This window comes from Panicum virgatum, chromosome 7K, assembly GCF_016808335.1.
Source record: "Panicum virgatum strain AP13 chromosome 7K, P.virgatum_v5, whole genome shotgun sequence".
NCBI classification, from domain to species: Eukaryota; Viridiplantae; Streptophyta; class Magnoliopsida; order Poales; family Poaceae; genus Panicum; species Panicum virgatum.
The window spans coordinates 25,800,420-25,820,584 of NC_053142.1; the positions used below are offsets into that span (position 1 = coordinate 25,800,420).

Genomic DNA, 20,165 nt, shown 5'->3' on the forward strand with positions numbered 1-20,165 from the left:
TTCTTGAAAGAACTCCCCGTCATATGTGTTTGGGTCTATGTTGTAATCCTCATTATTTGGAATAGTTACTTTACCGTGTGGTGATACTTTGTACACCACGTCCCAACCCGTAAGGCGATCGTCGGTTTTGCACGGATATGAAAGATAATAAACTTGCATGGCTTGTTAAGCCACAATAAAGACATCGTCTCCTGGATACACTGATGACTGGCAAATTTCGACTAGGCCGAGATGAGTAGTCTGTCGCACTTCGTTAGGATCAAACCAATGGCATTTGAATATGACAGGCTTAAGAGGTTTGCAACCATGAAATGTGAGTTCATAGATTTCCTCAATTATGCCATAATACTCGACCCCATCAAGGGCTGTCGTACAAACGCCGGAATTTGTGGTTCTTCGATTGGGCCGACTCTGCTCGTGGTTTTTTGTGTGAAAGTGATATCTATTGACATCATAACCGGAGTATGACAAGACCCTATAGGCACAACCATTGGCAACTTGTCTCAACTCGGGACACATAGACGCATCATTTTGGGCCTGCAGGTAGAAGTATGATGGTTTGTTATACTATTCGCACGAACAAGAAACTTCAAATGTCTAACAAGTATGAGGATTTGTTATACCTTATGCTTGAACCAAGAAATGAAATCGGGGGCTCTTTGTCCCGCACCGGACTTAAGAAGGGTGTCAACTTTGTGCGGGGTTGGAACTCTTCGGCGACACCAGAATTGTTGAGTAAATTCCCTATATAAACGAGAGGTAAAGGGGGTTGGATGCAGAATAGTTAATACTCGAGAAAATAGTTTGTTGAGAACTTACTGTATGTACGGCTCGACTTCCACTAGGTTGGTCAACACATACATCATGATAGTGCGCAACTCTTCATTGAGTAAGGTCTTAGGAGTCGCACCACTTGCACTTCCAAGTTGCCCTTTGAATAGGCTGAGGTTCGTTTCATTTTTAGCTTCATTGTAACGAGTGGGTGGATTGTGCACGCTTGGAAGGGTTTCACCATAGTATTTTGTTGTGTAGTTGGAGACTTCATCCAGAATGTATGCTTCTGCAATGGAAGCTTCTATTTTGCATTTATTTTTGCATTTGGTTCGAAGGATCTTTTGTTGTCTCTCAATCGAGTAGCACCAACGTCCCTGAACAGGCCCCCCCATCCGTGCCTCATACGGGAGGTGCAAAATCATATGCTGCATCGGATTGAAGAAGCCGGGTGGAAAGATTTTCTCCAACTTACAAAGCAACACAGGGGCCAATTTTTCCATTTGTTCAACCACAGCCTGAGACAACTCCTTAGCACATAGCTGGCGGAAGAAATTGCTTAACTCCGCCAGCACTTGCCAGACATGGTCAGCGAGATAGCCTCGAACCATCACCGAAAGGAGCCGCTCAATCCATATGTGGTAGTCATGACTCTTCAGTCCATTGATTCGCATAGTAGATAAGTTGACCCCTCTCCTTAGATTCGCTGCATACCCATCGGGGAACATTAAAGTCTGGAACCATTCTAGTACTTCTTTCCTTTGGTGCTTCTTCAGGACGAATTCAGCTGCAGGCTTTTTCCATTTCTTACCATCTTTGGGTGGCGGAATATTCAATTTTGGTCTATCGCATAAAGTAGCTTGATCCACTCGGGCCTTAACATTGTCCTTTGTTTTATCAAGAATGTCCATGATTGTACCCCAGAGTGCCTCAGCAATATTTTTTTCCGAGTGCATCATATCAATGTCATGAGGAAGAAGAAGATCATCCATGTAGGGAAGCCTCCACAGGCCCGACTTCTGAGTCCAGGCATGTTCTTCGCCATAACCCACAAAACCACCACCTTCTTTAACCATCAGCGACTGTAACCACTCACGGACCGCGACACCTGACATCATCTGCGGTGGAGGTTCATCAACCACGACACCATTCGTAAAGTTCTTGATGTCACGTTGGAATGGATGGTCAATAGGGAGGAATTGTCGGTGCTTGTCGAACGAAGAATACTTGCCACCCTTCGCCAACCAGATGAACCTCATAGCTGCCTTGCATACTAGGCAAGGGAACTTCCCGTGCACACACCATCCGCAGAATATCGCATACGCTGGCAAGTCATGTAGGGAGTACATGTACCACACTCGCATTTTGAAGTTTGTCTTTGTAGCTCGGTCATATGTCCATACACCTTCCTCCCAAGCATGGAGCAAATCATCAATAAGAGGCTCCATATACACACTCATATTATCCCCCAGATATCCAGGAATTATCAACGACAAGAATATGTTCTGCCGTTGAAAGATAACTCCAGGGGGGAGGTTGAGAGGGATAACAAACACGGGCCAACAACTGTACGGGGCAGCCATCATTCCATAAGGATTGAATCTATCTGTTGCCAACGCAACACGTACATTTCGAGCCTCCAGAGCTTTCATTATGTGACGCCTGTCAAAATGTTTCCATGCTTCACCATCGGATGGATGTATCATCTTCTCAGGTCGGTAGCGTTTGCCGTTTTTGTGCCATCTCATCTGTTGTGCTGAATCCTCGGTCATGAATAGACGTTGGATTCTCGGTATGAATGGAAGGTACCGTACGATTTTCACGGGGATTTTGAGCTGTTTCTTTTGACTATCACCAGAATCTACCTCCAGCCACCGAGATGATTTACATTTTGTACAGTAATTTGCGTCTGCATGTTCTTTCCTAAACAACATGCATCCCTTCGGACAAGCATGTATCTTCTCATATGGCATCTTAAGACTACGAAGAAGTTTTTGTGCCTCGTACATGCTCTTTGGAAGAATGTGTCCTTCCGGAAGCAGACTACCAAAAACCGTCAACATTTTGTCGAAGCCATCTCGACTAATGCCACACTCAGACTTTAGGGCCAGTACGCATGCAATAGCATCGAACTGAGAAACATTGGTATGCTGGTGAAATGGTTTCTGTGCCGCAGACAATATGTCGTAATACTTCTTTGCCGTAGGCTCTAGCGGTTCCTCTCTAGGTCCTTCTTCGAAGTGTGCTTCATGAAAGTCAGCTAACATGTCTGCGCAACCGGCATCAGCATCATAATCATCGATGCGTTGTCTGACTACCTCTTCTCTCGCACGATGGGCTTCACCATGGCAGATCCACCGGGTATAGTTTCCCACAAACCCATTTGTCATAATATGTTTACCCATAGTGAGTTGTGATTGATGTATCCTATTTTGACACTTGGTGCATGGACACGGCATTCTACTCTGTCCTCTATCAAATGCCTTTTCCAAAAAGTCATTGACCTTTAGAGCAAACTCAATATACTCTTGTTCGCTCTGCCAGCCCTTGTACATCCACTCACGGTCATCCATCCTTTAACATACGAGCGAGAAATTTAAAAATCGATTTCATATACACGATATCTAACAAACTCTAATAGTTGAAGATAGGTCCTAATCCCACCCGAGGATGCGTAGATATGGTTGGTTTCCATGATCCACTCCTAGCCGAGACAAAATTTCGGCAGCACCTCCCCGCTGCTCTCCAAATACATGTCCTGTCAAGTAGATTGTGTATCCGGAGAACAACACGGAGGTGATGCCAAAACTCTGGCACGGATCGGAGTTGACCATGAAAACTAACCATATCTATGCATCCTTGGGCTGTCCAAATGACGTGGATAATTCGAAACACATACGGTTCCATATATGCAAAGAGTTGCATATTTCGAACCGTATCTCTTTCGAACGGGAGACGACTAAGTTACGTGATCTATGGGCTTATGCCGCTCACCGATATATGGGCTTATGCATAACACGGAAAGAGAGGTTGCTTATGCCGCTCACCTATGGGCTTGACGACGTGCGCGGCGTGGCCTCCTTTTTCTTGTCCTCCTCTCTCCTCCTTGTTCCAATCTATTTCCATCAATTACAACATAAGTATAGGTCAAATTTTCAATGTCATGATTCACAAACAGTTGGATCTCAAGGTAAATTAATATTTTCAAGTTTTTTATTACTTTGTTCTAATGCGCCCATTTTCTTTTCATGGCATGCTATGCTCTGAAATTAAGCATAATTAAGCATCAAAATCATAACATTTATCATGGCATAACTTGAAATTTTTCGATATGAAGATAATAGATATACTAAATGATCAACATATCCAAATTGCAACATGTCAAATATATAGAGGTTAAAATAACAAAATGATAAGAAAGCTTACAAATTTCAGCCTACAGTTTAACTTTTCGATTCTTAATGGTTTGAAAATAAGAGATGATGTCCTGATCCTTAGCTTGCAAGAAGAATTCCCTTTCAATGAATGTGACCAAGCAACTATTCAAAAATTTCTACCACTGGATGCCTTTTAGCTTCTTGTTGACGAAGGTGTCCTACTCCAACTCCAGTGATATGCGCCTCTGCCTTGTCTCTGCCTCTGGATCCAATCATCCCCGGTGACAAAATCATTAGCTTTCGAAAGATCGGATCAGGCAACTCAAGAACAAACAAAACAAACAAAGCCGCCGGGAGGATTGCACTCTCACATGTTCCTGTGCAACAAAGGCTAGCTCCTGTTTCGCATAGCAAGGGGATGGCGAGGAGAAAAGGGCCGCGCAGCCAGGCCGCCGCCGACGCCGCGCCGGCCCCTGCCTGCCGGCCTGCCCGGCCGCGGGGGTCCTCCGCTTGCCCCTGCCCTGGCCCCCTACCAGGCAGCTATGCCGGGCTGCCGCGCGCGCTAAGCCGCCGCGCGTCGCCGCTGCCCCTGCCGGCCGGAGTGCCGCGCCGCCGCTGCAGGACTGGGGGACGGGAGCTGGTGGCCTGGTGCTATAGCAGGGAATGGGGTGTCGGGCTGCCGGGCTAGACGCCTGGGCTGAGGGGAGGTGGGAGTCGGAGTGGGGGAGGAGTTAGGCGGGGCATCCGGCGCGGCGGTGAGCGAGCTAGAGAGTGAGAGAGACCAGAGAGAGAGAGAGCGTGTGAGCCAGAGAGTTGTTAAGTGGGCGGGAGTTCGCCATGTGTCCGATCTAGGACACACGGCAGATATTTTTTCCTTTTTTTGTTTTCACATTCATATTTGCCGTGTGCCACAGTTCTTGGCACACGGCAAACATGTAAATTTTGTCGTGTGCTCGAACCTGGCCACACGGCAAAGACTCCACCCAGATGCATGCTTTGGCGTGACCAAGCTGCCACGCTGGCTCACGCGCGTTGCGGCGGATGACGTGGCAAGGCAGAGTCGCGCCACATTCTTTGGCGCGACTTAGTCGCGCCATGCTCCGTGGCGCGACTCAGCCGATTTTGACTCGGCCCACCGACAAACCCTATTCCAATTCCTCAGTTCCCTATCTTCTATCTTGTGTCCAGGACAGAGGCGGAGCCACAACTAGGGCGAGCTAGGGCGGCTGCCCTAGGTCCCTGTGGGTGAGCTCCACGTCATATCTGCTAGGGCGGCGCCCTCCGACGCGAGAAGAACGACGGGGTCGTCGGCCAGGCTGAGTTTGGGGGCGACCGGGCGAGCGCGGGCCTGGTGGGCCCAGGGCCTGGTGGGCTGCAGCATGCGGCCCAGCGCCATGCGGATCTTCCTCTTCCAAGCAGCACAGGCAATGCATCGACCCAGCATCAAGCCGCCGCATTCGCTCAACGCCTGAACCCCGCGCCCCCCGCCCCCATCCACCGCTCGCGCCCCCGGCAGTCGGCCGCGCCGGCCGCCGGCAGATCCCGCGCGCTCGGCTCGGGTCGCCCGCCGCCGCGGGGATCTGCCTGCAGGACAGCAGGGCGGCCGCCCGCCTCCGGCCTCCACCGCGTGTCCGCCTCGGCCCTCGCCCCCGGCCGCCGGCATTTCCCGCGCGGCGCGCGCTGCCCACGCCGGCCGCCGCCGCAGGCACCTGCAGGCTGCAGGCCTCCTCGCCCCCGAGGCCCCGACCCCCGTGCTGCAGCGGTTTGCCCAGCAGCTGCGTAGCGGATGAGCGGTGCAGGGCGACGGCCACTGCGCGTGTGCAGTTTAGGTGAGGGCGGCACAAGGTGAGCAATTGAACTTCTTGATTCCTTGTTCTTGTGCAAGAAAATGGATCGAGTGAGTACGAAAAAAATTCTGGCATGAATCGAGTTTATTCCTCAACAATCACCCTCCGCCTGTAAGATGTTCGATGAATTGTTTCATTAAATTTTTCTTTTTCCGTTACTTTTACTAGAATTGTTCTAGGCTTTAATCTTGCTCCTAATCGTGTTCCCGTAGTTTGTTCTAGCGGTAGCCTGTTAATTTTTACGGTAGCTCCGTTATTTTTACCAATATGCAGCTACATTCATGAACCAATGTTCATAGTACAAGTCTGACAAAACAAAGGGATTGCTTATTATATATTACTTTTTGTATGTAGATGGCACACCATCCGCGCTACCCTCTCCTGGAGATGCATTACGATGAGCGACACCGTGGCAAGATACAAGAAGAGCGTACGCAGGTGAATTTGTGTTTGTTTTTATTTTTGTGAAGTCATTAATTTGATTTTAGTTGATTATAAAGTTCATTGATATTTTTGTAGGTTTTGAAGCCTCTAGGCCCCCGCCTTCACAAGCCTCTGCGGTGGGATGATAGGTACGCACAGTACCTAAAACGGGCTGGATTCCTCCCGTTGGCATGGCTAGTCAAGGAGGGCCTCTCCGGTATGGACAATGCAGCTTTAACAGCTCTGGTGGACCGGTGGAGGCCTGAGACACACACATTCCACCTTCCCAGCGGTGAGATGTCAATTACACTCCAAGATGAGGCAATGCTATTGGGCTTCGTATAGATGGTAGAGCCGTAACTGGTAGCATCTGTCCAAATGGATGGAGAGAAAGAGTGGAGCTGTTGTTTGGAGTGCACCCACCCAAACCACCGGACGACACGAAGGATAAGAGGCCTACGGGAGTGACCTCAGCTTGGTTGACGCAACATTTTGGTACACCACCTGGAGCGGATGCTAATGGCAGGACGGTTGCTAGGTTTGCTCGGGCATGGCTATGGCATTTGATCGCCGGGTTTCTATTTCCTGATTCGAGCAGGAACACAATCTCATGGATGTGGCTAGAACTATTTGGTCAAGACTGGGACAATATTGCCACTTTCAGCTGGGGGAACGCAACACTTGGGTGGTTGTACCATCAGCTGTGTGATGCTTGTAGGCGGAGCAAAGATAGTGCAAATCTTGGTGGTTGTGCTTACCTATTGCAACTGTGGATGTGGGAGCGCCTTCCTGTTGGCCGGCCGGAGCGTTATGCTCATGGAGTAAGTATTTTATTTGTTCATTACTTTTGCATTGTTGTTGTTAGGTTTGGGTTATCTTCAAATTTCGCTAATGTCATTATTTATAGTTATATCTAAGGTTACGCCATTATACGAGGGAGAGGCTGTGGCTACAGTGGGTTGGTCATGGAACAATATTGGTACCGTGCAGGGTAATCTAGGAAGGCAGTACATAGACTATAGCAATGCCCTTGATTGCCTAAATGCTGCACACGTAAGTCTATAACCACCTCGTCTACCGCAATTCGTGTAATATATCGTCCTCAATTTGTTGTAATCATATTGAACATGTCGTATTAGGTTGAATGGCAACCATACAATCACATGGAGGTGCAAAACATGAATCTTAGTCCGCAATGCATGAGGGATAATGAATACTGGCGCTCAGTTTGCCCTCTTATTTGCTATTACATTGTTGAGTACCACCTTCCAAATCGGGTGATGCGCCAATTTGGAATACTTCAGTCTTGTCCGCCTGAGTATATTAATACTAGCCATGAGTTGCACGGGTATGGTTATTTATTTTCTGCAATCTCATTCTATGGAAAATATTTGCATGTTTTGCAATTACATTAATTTTTGCATACATTATATGTAGAACTGATCGACGGAAGCAGCGGGGTGCCAAAAACTAGGAGGAGAAGCACCTTGCATATGTGATTGCTTGGAATGGTCGAGGCAACAACATAGTTTATGGTGGCCCTGTTCACCGTGAGGCCCAGTTCAATATATATCTGGTTGAAGCAAAACACACGGCTAAAGCTCAAGGCTGCATTGGACGATACCCACATCAAGGATCTACCTTCGGACCCCGAAGATGTCTTTGCCGAATATGATGCTCACACGAGAACGCAGCCCGAGCAAGGACCCTTTGAAGACCACATTGTAAGTTGTAGTGCACAACACCTGAAAATATTGCAATGTCCTACATCTTTATGACCTAACTTGTTAAGTAGTTTGTAGAATTTTTATGGCATAATAACTTGTGCGACCTATGCATTTGCAGGGGCAGCAACTTAGTCGTTTTGATAACAAGGCGGGACAAGCGTTGAGGGTGCCAATAGGATCTCCGGATGAGGCCACCGTGCTGAGGGGATTCTTACAGGTAGAATATGTACAATTCCCTCTAATATGTCTAATGAATTTAGTTTTCAGTTCTCAATGATTAGTGTCTTTCGAATTCTGTGCTGAAATGCAATGTAGAGGTTTAGACGGGGTTGCCGAAAAATGGCATTCAAACTGAACTGCATAGCGGGACAAGGACAACCAGCGGCCGATGATGGTGAACCTTCCATGTCATGCCATCGCGGTACAAGAAGCACGAGTACTTCATTGGGCACCTCATCTACAGGTGGGACATTAGCAATGTTATTTCCATTTCTACTACTTTATGCTTGTTTTTACTTACATATATGTTAAACAATTCTCTATAATAGGAGGACGTCGCAGCCGATCCGGTGCTCTCAGTATTGGAACCCCTCGTAGGAGGGGCAAGGAGAGACCCCCTCAAGACATCGTCAGTGAGGAGTCTGAGGAGACATCAAGCTCAGATGGTGAAGATCCTGACTACGGCCATGATGAGATTGGCTTCTCACAGATTCCGGACGCTCCAGAGCCCACGCAAGATACTCCACGACCAAAGAGGCGGACAAGGGCACGGGCACGGGATCACACTGATGTCGGGAACGCTAACGTCCTAGCAACTAAGCCGGGCCGCCCTCGTCGTCCCAAGAAACCTTTCACCCCACATGCGTCCCATGACTAGCATGGTACTAGGTATGTTTGAACAAGGCTTGGTAGCCTCCACAACCATGTTGGGTACGAGTGAAGTATGAGTAGATGTAGATGGAACTATGTAACTTAGATGGAAACATGTTGGCTAACATCGATGTACTGTTGAATCAAATGTTGCCTAAATTTAGTTTGTCACTGGACCTCTTGTATTAGTGTGGTTGATATCTTTTGCTTGTGACCTCCAATATGAACAACTTTGGTGAGGATGCTTCAATTTTGCTATTGCGGCTGGATGCTTGGGTCATCGAGGAGTCGCGCCATTTTAGTTGCAACTTCTATTGTGGAATGTTGTAAGATTATCAGCAGATTTTATTCTAGACATGTTCAGCCATTTGGTAGCGTGGCTGTTTATTCTGGATAGTCACTTTGGTGGTTTATTTTGAAAAAAAAAGTGACAATGAATTGGAGTATGTGTTTATGTTATTTCTGTGTTAATGAATGTGAAATATTTCACTAAATGTTTGTTCATCGAGGAGTCGCGTCATTTTACTTGGCGTGACAAGTTGGCACAAAATATGCCCACGGTAGATCTGGTCAGTGGTTGCGTGTGGCGTGACTCTTCACTGAGTCGCGCCGAGTAGCGTGGCGGGACTCAGTAAAGAGTCACGCCACGCACAGCCATCGACCAGTTTTGCCTTAGGCCAAAATGGCACCAACTAGTCACGCCAAGTACCACGGCGTGACTGAATCAAGAGTCGCGCCACGTTGGGTGGCGTGACTCAGTAAAGAGTCGCGCCACGCACACCCATCGACCAGTTTTGACGTGGGCCAAAATGGCACCAACTAGTCATGCCAAATTACACGGCGTGACTGCGTTAAGAGTCGCGCCACGTGGTGTGGCGTGACTCGTTAAAGAGTCGCGCCACGCACAGACATCGACCAGTTTTGCTGTGGGCCAAAATGGCACCAACTAGTCATGCCAAATTCCACAGCGTGACTGAGTTAAGAGTCGCGCCATGTGGTGTGGCGTGACTCGTTAAAGAGTCGCGCCACACACAGGCATCGACCAGTTTTGCTGTGGGCCAAAATGGCACCAACTAGTCACGCCAAATTCTACGGGCCAAGAAACTTGGCGGGACTAGCTGAATGGTCGCGCCACGAGGCTTGGTGGGACTCAGCAAATAGTCGCGCCGCACACACCCATCGACCAAAAGGGCTAGTTTTCGCAAATTTAGATCGGTACGAGTTATTTAAAAAATATTAGATTAAAAAGAATTAAAATAAAAAAATTCAAAGTGATGGCACTCGGCACCCAGATTTGCCGAGTGTTTTGGCCAAAACACTCTGCAAAGGGCCTGTTTGCCGAGTGTTTTAGCCAAAACACTCGGCAAAGCTGTCTAAAATTCAATTTTATTTTTGTTTTTAGTTTCAGCTCCTGCAAATCAAACACCTCACATATGACACATATCGCTCAAATATCACATATATCACACAAATGTCTCAAATATCACATATATCACCAAACAAGTCCACATATCACACATATAGTATACATATATCATCACAAGTCCATAAATCAAACCAAGTCCACCACCAAGCTCACAAGTATCACCAAACAAGTCCATAACAAATCACATACTCTGTAGTATGCAAACCGATACTCTAGATGTACATGCATACAGATCAGGCAACACAAATCCATCTCACAAGACCTTTCCAGCAATTACATCGATATAAGATCCGGCAAAGCATCTTGCTGGCTACCGCGACCTTGGCTTCCTCCTTCCAGCTGGCTACCGTGACCACTACTTCCTCTTTCCCTTGGAGTATTGCCATAGTAGTTGATGGTGACGACGGGGTTGTCGTGGTTGGTGCTGGAGAAGCAGTTGACATGGGTCGCACAGTTGTTACAGGGGAGACACCCACCTAACCAGCTAATCATCTTGGAGAACTTCTTCCGTAATGTCATAGGATTTGGTGAGAACTTTGATATTTGAATGGCTCCACCAAAGCAAACACAGACAAATTTCACCTGTGGATCTGGGTTTGCTGATGTTGTTGTAGGTAGAATGCGATGATTAGAAATGCATATACAGATCTGGGGTACCGGATTCGCCCGATGTGGAGGAGGTGGTGGAGGTGGCCTCCCCGCGGTCTTGGATTTGGAGGCGCCTGGGAGGGGGGATAGCTGAGGCCGCATACCAGAATAACTGAGTGGTCAGACAAGGATAACTGAGTCCCAAGAACAAAATAACTGAGTTGGGAGAATAACTGGCACAAATTAATTATTGGAGTTGTGTATAATCGAACTACATGACAGTTTTAAAATAAATGGAACTGCATGACTGTTTTAAAAAAAATGGAACTGCATGTAGAAGCCGAATTTCTAAGCAATCCTATTAGGTAAAGCACCTGTACACTTGAAAAATATGAAATTAAATACTGAAGCCTGCTGTTGTATTCCACTAGTTTGTTTCACCCCCTTTCTTCTGAATCAGTGTGCTATGAAGTCTAAATATGTGATTTTGTTTGTGGAAGAAGTTCAGTGATTCAGTATCACCTTGCTTACTGCTTGTGGGACTATATAGTCATTTCTATCTTCTTAATTTGTTGCCGTATTTTATCCTCCTCGTATCTGTAAGGACAATTTCTAATATATCTCGATTCAGAGATTAGTCATTTTATTTGTTTTGCATTTACCCTCTAAATCTTCCATCTTGGATCTGGACTTTTGTTTGCCTAGCTGTGCTGGATGGCATAGGAATGCTTAAATATACGACTTTACAGCTATATTGTGTCATGGGCTTCCTACGGTGCTTGAATGTGTCTTTGTGGCACTTTGGCTTTGTACTTGTTATGCAATTATTCAGTAATTGAAATCATAAAACAAATTTAGTTCAGAAAACAATGGGGAAAGAGATTGATGTGTACCGCGGACGGTGGCGTGGTAGTATGAGAGCCTGGGCCTGGCGGCACTGGACCTCCTCGCGGGATGGCGTGGCAGGAGGGGCTGCGAATGGCACTGGAGGTCAGGCGTAGGAGACGGCAGCGGGCGGCTCTCCAGCAGGCCAGGACGGGCGACGCAGGACCTCCTCGCGCGGGCTCCAGCAGCGACGGCGGGAGGCGCGGGACCTCCAGCAGGGGCGGCTCCTGCAGGTCGACGGCGCTGCGCGCCACGCAGCAGCAACGGGGCGGGGCCAGGCCGATGCGCAGGGGCAGCGGCAGTACTGAATATTTTTGACACCTCAAATCACAAACTAGTAGCACATAATCGAGTACCGATAACACAAATTGTTCATAATCTGAAATGGTTTGACATATATATAATAGTGTACTAAATGATCAATATATCAAAGTAGGAATGCATGAAATAAATAGAGGATAAAATTGTAAAACAACTAATAGCATTGATAAGGATGCTTACAAATTATAAGATTATTACAATACAAGCAATCAAATTTCATAAATTGATACGCAGCATTGCAACAACCTTTTCTACAACAAGAACCATCACCTACATACCTAGCAATTCTGCAATCGACACGCAGCGCCGCTCCCTGGTCGCCGGACCTGGACTCCTGCTGCCCCGCTGGGCGCCCGCCTGCCTGCGCTGCTACGGAGCTGCGCTGTGCCTAGCCAGGCACCGCTCGCCGAGCAGGGCAGAAGGGAGGCAGGGAGCAGGCGGTCGCTCTCGCTCCTTGCGCGCCCTGCCTGCGCGGTTGCGCCACTCGGCTCCTGCGCACCCTGCACCCCTGCCCTTGCCTCTGCCGGTGTGTGCAGGTGTGCGGTGTGCTGCGCCGCCGCCAGTCCTGGCCGCCACCGCCGCCACTCAGTCGCTCAACGGCCTGCCGCCACTAGGGTTGGGATGGGAGCGGCGGGCGAGCGGCACTCACGAATTGGGGGGAGAGATCGATAGGAGGGTGAGCGAGTGAGCGAGAGAGTGAGGCAGAGAGTTAATAAGTGCGCGGGAGTTCGCCGTGTGTACGATCTAGGACACACGGCAAAGATTCTTTGCTGTGTGCCACAGATCTTGGCACACGGCAAACATATAAATTTCGCCGTGTGCCCAAACCTGGCCACACGGCAAAACATGACGAAGTCGACCGGCCGTGATCGACGGGCCACGTGGCGCTATGTTTGCCGTGTGCCTCCATGTGGCACACGGTATAGATGTAAATTCGTCGTGTGCCTGACGGAGGCACACGGCAAAATTTGACGGCGTTGCCCGACCGTGATGCTCTGGCCACGTGGACTTATCTTTGCCCTGTGCCGACCTAAGGCACACGGCAAAGATTCATTTTGCCGTGTGCCGAGGTTAGGGCACACGGCGAAGCCTCCTTTCGCTGTGGGCTTTAATTTGGCCGTGTGTTCTGTATTTGGCCCACGACAAAGGCTCTCTTCGCCGTGGGCCCGATGGTTTGCGCCCAGCGAACTCTTAGGCACACGGCGAATTACCAGTTTCCGGTAGTGAAGCATGCATATATTAGGTTTAAATAATCGACCTGTTTGGCTGTACTTATTGCCGTTGTGCTACACATCCAGCTGCTCTAGCTACTGCAGCTGTTGATATCTACTAGCTGTAGCAATCATTGCTCAGCAGGCCGAATGATTATTTTTTCAAATACTTTTTTTTGTTTAAACAGAAATTTAGAGCTAATCCTGACTAGTAGCTCGTCTCTTAAAGTGCTTCCATGCCACTTCCAATTTTTGCTTTCAGCCCATTATCAACAAAGATCATGTTCGGCACAAGTCCAGCTTCTCTCTCCAAGTCAGATTTAGAGTACAAACTAAACTAAAGTTGCTTAAAATCTATTTTTTTATCTAAATTCAAATAAGAAGGATCCATATAAGCAGTTTCCGGGGGCGGGAACTGCAGCTTCTTTCCGTCGACCCCAACAAATTTTGTAAATGTTTTTGTAAAATGCAATCTGAAATCACTGTTTATACTCCCTCCGTCCCAAAATAAATACAATTCTAGGACCGAACACGTAAACCAATGCTAGGTGTAAATTACCAAAATGCCCTTTATCTTTTGTAAGAAAAATCTAGACATTGACTTGTTTTTTTGTATGAGAAGTTTCCGGAGACTCTTTTGTGGTTACTAGGTCAAAGTTGTATTTTTTGTGGGACAAATTTTGAACCATATAATTGCATTTATTTTAGGACGGAGGGAGTATTTGTTAATAGTACTGTTTGATAATCACATCATTTGATAGACATGATCGCGGTGAGCATGTGGTATGCCACCCCTGGGCGCCAGGATTGTGCATCGCCCGCGCTACAAAAGGCAAATCCATCGCGCGAACGATCAGGCGTTCTCTTGGCCTGTCCATTTATTTATTGGGCCAGACCGCTATTGTTTGGTGCGGCCTGTTGGGACCAGGGTTCACCTTACCGACGGTAAAGCGATTTCCGCCAACTAGCGGTATCGGTAAACCGGCGGTAAATCGCCGGAAACCTCTAGAAACCGCTCGAAATGACAATTCAAATTCAAAAAACCGGTCACCGTTGTTTACCGACCGGTAATCGATGTTTACCGACCGGTAACCGTTAGTTTTAACCGGTAAACACCGTATGACTTTGGAAAATTAAAAATTTTGGCAGCATTTCACCGTAATTTTGTTAATATCATTACTGATGGTATATATCAAACAATTATATAACATTTACACATACATAGAATAGAAGTTCATATCCATAAAAATATAAATTCACATCCATAGTCCATATAGATCATCACAACAATAGTCCATGCAAATCATCTTCCTCATCTTCCAAGTGCACATAACTATTTCTAGCTGCCTCATCGGCCCTCATCTTTGACCGCTCCCTTTCCATCTTTTTGCCTCTGATCCAGTCAAGCTCACGGTTAAAAAACGTCTTCACTTCAAGAGGGACCGAAGGACAGTCCTTCGCATCCTTCCCACGTTGCGCCAAATGCTCCTTAAGCCTTGTTGCTCCTCCCCCATTCCTCTGTTGATGGCAATAGTTGCACTTCCATCCATTGTCTCTCTTCTCTCCATGCTCCCACACCGGATCCACCATTTGCCTACAACCACGATACACCAAATATTAACACAACTACATATATAAAACTAACATGAAAATATATGTACATATTGCAAACATGAACACACATCTTTTTAATTATAGCTACCATAAACAAATTAACATCTAAATAACATGTATAGAATAACATCTACATATATATGCATAACACAGTTATTAGTCCCCACTAAACCAACGCACAAACACATATCTACACAAAAAACATCTAAAAATCAATGTTAAATCAAGAAATACTCTGCAAACCATTGCTTACCGTCCAAAAGCGACTAAAACCGCTCGGGAATCTCCGAATACCGCTCGGTATTAGCGGATCCCGCTCCGGGACGGCCACACTGGCACCTCTACCGACACTGTACCGCCGGTAATCGCTGCCCTACCGCCGGAAACCACCGATTTACCGACGTTTACCGGCGCCCGCGACAGGCAGGCGGCCGCACGAGCGATTCCCGCTCCTACCGCCCGGCTTCCGTCGCTTTACCAGCGATAAACACCGCCTTGAAGCCGAAATCTACGGGGAGCGCCTGGAAATCGCCGGAGCTCAGGCGAAAGGGGTGAAGGGGGAGGGGAAAGTGACTCACGGGTTAGATGGGGTGTCGGTGGTGTAGTAAAAAAAGCTAATGGGTTAACGGGTTAACGGGTCTTAACGGGTTCCGAATGTTTTTTTATTTTTTTCGGTGCCCAAATGGTCAAATATTTGAACATGTTCTATATCAGAATGATGTATGTGATCTCTACTTTCTTACCATATTTTTGTGTAATTTATTTCAAATTTTTTTGAAAATTTTAAATTTTGGCGAAATTTTTCAAAATTTACCGGCGGTTTGTGTTACCGCCTATTACCAGTATCGGTAAAAATCGGCGGTAACCACCGGTTACCGATCGGTAAGGAAAACACTGGTTGGGACCACGTGTCTCCTTTTTAGTGTTTGTTTTTCCTTCCAACCATACACTTTCTCATTCCATTCACATGCAAAGCAGTTTGACTAACAACCTATGCACGCAATGGACACACCTTTTCTTTCTTTCTTTTTTGTTTTTTATTTGGATTTTTTCTTTTCTGCTAATTTTCTTCCTATCATTTTTCATTGTTTATTTGCAATGCTCTGGTAGATATTTTTTATTTATTTATTTGCAATTATAAATTATTTGTTGACTTTATAGATTAAATTGTTCTGTGATGTTGATCCATTTGTTCACAATATTCATTTTTTATTATTTATCCTATACATCTAAAAGTTAGGAATAAGTAATATTTTGTTCATTGCACATTACTATTTTTCGTTATATTTAATCTTTTTGTTCACTGAAAATATTATTGTTCACAGTCTTAAAATATTTGTTCCTTATAACTAAAATTAATTATTTAGTATTAGAACACTATTTCTTAAAAATATCATGATCTTCTTTTATATGCATGCGCAGAACCTCTCTTCTTTTTTGCTGACAACATGCATGCGCCAATTTTTGTTCGCGGTGTTGAAATTTTGTTCATAGTGCACAATTATTTGATGCTTGGGTTTAATATTTTGTTCGCAAAGAGATACACATTTGTTCACAGTAGTACATATGTTCGAGATTTATCAAAAATATTTGAAAATTAAAATTCTCAAAATATAGGCTTTGTTTAGTTGGCGAAAAAGTTTGAATTTTGGTACTGTAGCATATTTCGTTGTTATTTGACATTAATGTCCAATCATGGACTAATTAGACTTAAAAAATTCATCTTGTCCTAATGAGTTATACTGTGTAATTAGTTATTTATTTCAGCTGCATTTAATGCTCCATGCATATTTTCAAAGATTCAATGTGACGGATGCTATGGAAAATTTTTTGGGAACTAAACAGGGTCATAGTCAAGCGCGGTCTTATTTTGAAGATTTTGATGTAAGAAATACATTGGTGCAATCTAAATTTAATTTGCATGTTCACTCTGGGATTTATGGATTCTTTTGCTTCAAACTTGTTTGCATGTGGGTGATGTGATTGCTTTGTCTTTTTATGCATGCATGCATAGGGCCCACCATGCATAAGCTTCTCCTTTAGGCCATGGTGGGATGTCCTATCACCTTCAGTGACACGTAAATCACGAGATGAATTTATTAAGCCTAATTAATTCGTCATTAGATATTGTTTACTGTAGCACGATATTATCTAATCGTTATCCAATTAGGCTTAAAAAATTTGTTTCGCAATACCCGAGATTATGGAATGAGTTTTGTCCACATTGAAAGTTACTGTAGCACTGAAAAAAGTTTTGAGATCTGAACACAGGCATGTATGCATCAAATTTGGGCCGGTTTTGTTGAATTGGAAAAGAAAATCTGGCCCGTTTCGAAACGAAGGGCGGGGCACGTCACGTTTGAGCAACAAAAACCATCCTAGATCCCCCGTCCTGTCACGTGTCACCCTCCACCTCCCCAGCGATGGACTCCGCCGAAATCCCCAACCCCAGCCCGGACGCCACCACCAACCCCGCCGCCGCCGATCCCTCCTCGTCGCCGCCGCTCCCGCCGCGCAAGCGCCGCCTCTCCCCTTCCCCCTCCCCCAGGCGCTCCGCCTCCCGCTCTCGGTCCCCCCCGCTCCCGCTCCCCGCGCGGCCGCCGCTCCCGCTCCCGCTCCCACTCCCGCACTCGCTCCCGCAGCCGCAGCCCGCAGTACCCGCCCGATGGCAAGCGTCGGCGCCACAACAACCTCAACGTCGAGACGTGCCGCGACTTCCTGCGCGACAGGTGCACCCGCTCCGACCTCGAGTGCAGATACGCGCACCCGCACCCTTCCGTCTCCGTCGACAGGTATGCGCGCGGGAGATCCCACCTCCCTCCTGCGCGCCCGCGCTTGCGGTAGTTGGGGGTGCCGTTCTGATTTCAGTTTTTTTGCTTGCGGCGCGTGGGATTTTGTCAGGGAGAACAAGGTGACGGCGTGCGCGGATTCGCTGAGGAACAGTTGCTTCCGGGGGAGGACATGCCGCTACTACCACCCGCCTCCGCATATCCAGGAGTATGAGCTGATTCCCAATTCTTATTTGTTCGATTCAATTCGTCTTGCTTGCTGGTTAATGGTTATGCTTCGGGTTGTGGAAATCCAGTACTCTGTCTCGTTTGATGTTTTGAAGCATGAGAGCCGATACTGTAACCGCAAGCCTTGGAAGACTGCAGCGTGGCATAGAAATTTGAATTAGCTGCTTCACAATGTGCTTGTTACCGTGTGCTGACTACTGCTGCAAACTGCTAATGCTTGACGACATCTTCCCATTGCAAGGAAATTACAGCATTGCTTTGTGAGAAGCTACTGACGACTGAAACACATGGACAATAGGTTGTTTATGTCATTGCCATGGTGTAGAGATTTAGCTCCTAGCTCCTCTCTGGTTGCATAGTGCATACCATTTGCAACGCCATGAGCTCCCCAGTCCCCCCAATACGTTTACAACATAATCACTCACAACCTCCTTTTCTGTTGTTTTAGGAATCCTTCAATTTTTCAGCCATCCAAATGTGGAAGTTCGTTATGTTCGTTTAGGCCCCATATGTCAGGTTCATCCATTACTTGATGATTGTTCTCTTTTCTTATGCTATTGCTTTCTTATGGCATGCACACATATGGGTTGCAATCTTGGAGAAAATTAGAATTTTTAGGGTGGAGGAAATCAAAGTTAGAAATTTTAGGGTAGATGAACCTTGGGGAGATGTGCAGAATGCAGTCTGTATTATGTTTGATTCTGATGCAAGACAGGCTGTTTGAAGACTTGGATGAATTTATAGAATCACTAGCAATTATCTTGTGGGAGCGCAAAAGTATTTTAGTCAGAGTAAGATCAAAGTTTTTTTTTTCAGTGTGTCTGTTGTAATTCTGATTCCACCCCTTTCCCCCCTTCTTTGTAGACAATTACTGAGATCAATTGGTGTCGAAGACCCAAAGTTGAAGACGATAAGTTCTCCTGTCGGACCTTTTATATTTTTTTTCAGTTACTTGCATATAATTGTCCTTTTCTGAATGTTTAATGTTTCTACTATTTAGTAACATCTGCTGACTAAGAGCTGAATAGTTGACTATGTTCTTAGAATGACAATGCAAATACTATATTAGGGTTTATGTATTTCTTTTTTGCCTGTTGTGATCGAGTATCATATAGACTTTTTTAGGACCATGAAGTCTATCTTGTACAACTATGTGTAATGTCGTTTGCGTAGAATTTTGTTGCAGTTTTACTGATTTCTGTATCTTATTACAGTAGTTTCATATGTATTTTACATTTTGGATTGCCAACTTAGCAACTTTTTATGAAATTTAGCAGATCTGCAGAGATTTTGCACGTGGAAAGTGTTCAAGATCAGCAAATGAGTGCCGATTCATGCCCATTCATCTGTTGAAGAGCTTACAAGTAAGAGTATTTGTTTGAGATTTGTGTTGCATTACAAAATAGCCTAGCTAAATACAACCGATAAAACAGTTTTTTGTATGCTCTGCCTACTCATTTTTAAAGCAAGAACACGATCTCTTTCTAACTGACTACCCTCACCATTGGCACGCCCTAATTCTTAAAAGGTATTTTGTCTGATATATTTTTATTTTTACTTTGTTTTCTTGAAAGGTTTGCCAAGATTTCTAATTGACTACCCTCACTAGAACACTTAAGATTAATTTTACAAAGCCAACGACCGGCGACCAGAAGCTACAACAAAGCTGCTAATCAGCTTAAACCCTGCACTGTCCCAAGCAACAGCTTCATCCAGGATGCAAGTCCAGAGCTCGTGGACGGTTTTGACTCGGGAATCAAACGTCCTCCTGTTGCGCTCATTCCAGATCATCCACGAGGTGAGAATGACCAAGGTATCAAAAGCCTTGCGATCGACTTTGGTTAGTTTCTTGCGAGAGGAAGTCCACCAAGTAGCAAGGTCAAAACACCGACTGTCGGTACCCCAGGACTGGGGATGTGGCAGAACCGCCTAAATTATCCCGGCTCAAGTGCGTAAACCATCACCATAAAGGCAACATTAGCTTAAACGCACTTCAAACGGAACAATTTTTGGTCTGTCGGGTAACGTCCCGATACAACCACCGATTCTCGGATCGAACAAGCATACCCCGCACGAAGGCGAGTTCAG

General features: G+C 46.1%; 2 long non-coding RNA genes and 1 pseudogene across 2 annotated transcripts; all 3 read left to right on the forward strand.

Moving 5' to 3' along the window:
• The first annotated feature begins 7,434 nt into the window (after positions 1-7,434).
• Positions 7,435-7,890, forward strand: LOC120642967. The gene is made up of 3 exons (XR_005662814.1): positions 7,435-7,471; positions 7,558-7,766; positions 7,856-7,890. It is a non-coding gene; the product is annotated as an uncharacterized LOC120642967 (long non-coding RNA).
• A 667-nt stretch (positions 7,891-8,557) lies between these two features.
• On the forward strand, positions 8,558-9,233 carry LOC120642968. Its single transcript, XR_005662815.1, has 2 exons — positions 8,558-8,608; positions 8,694-9,233. It is a non-coding gene; the product is annotated as an uncharacterized LOC120642968 (long non-coding RNA).
• Positions 9,234-17,445: 8,212 nt separating this feature from the next.
• Positions 17,446-19,961, forward strand: LOC120640640 (annotated as a pseudogene).
• The last annotated feature ends 204 nt before the right edge of the window (positions 19,962-20,165 follow it).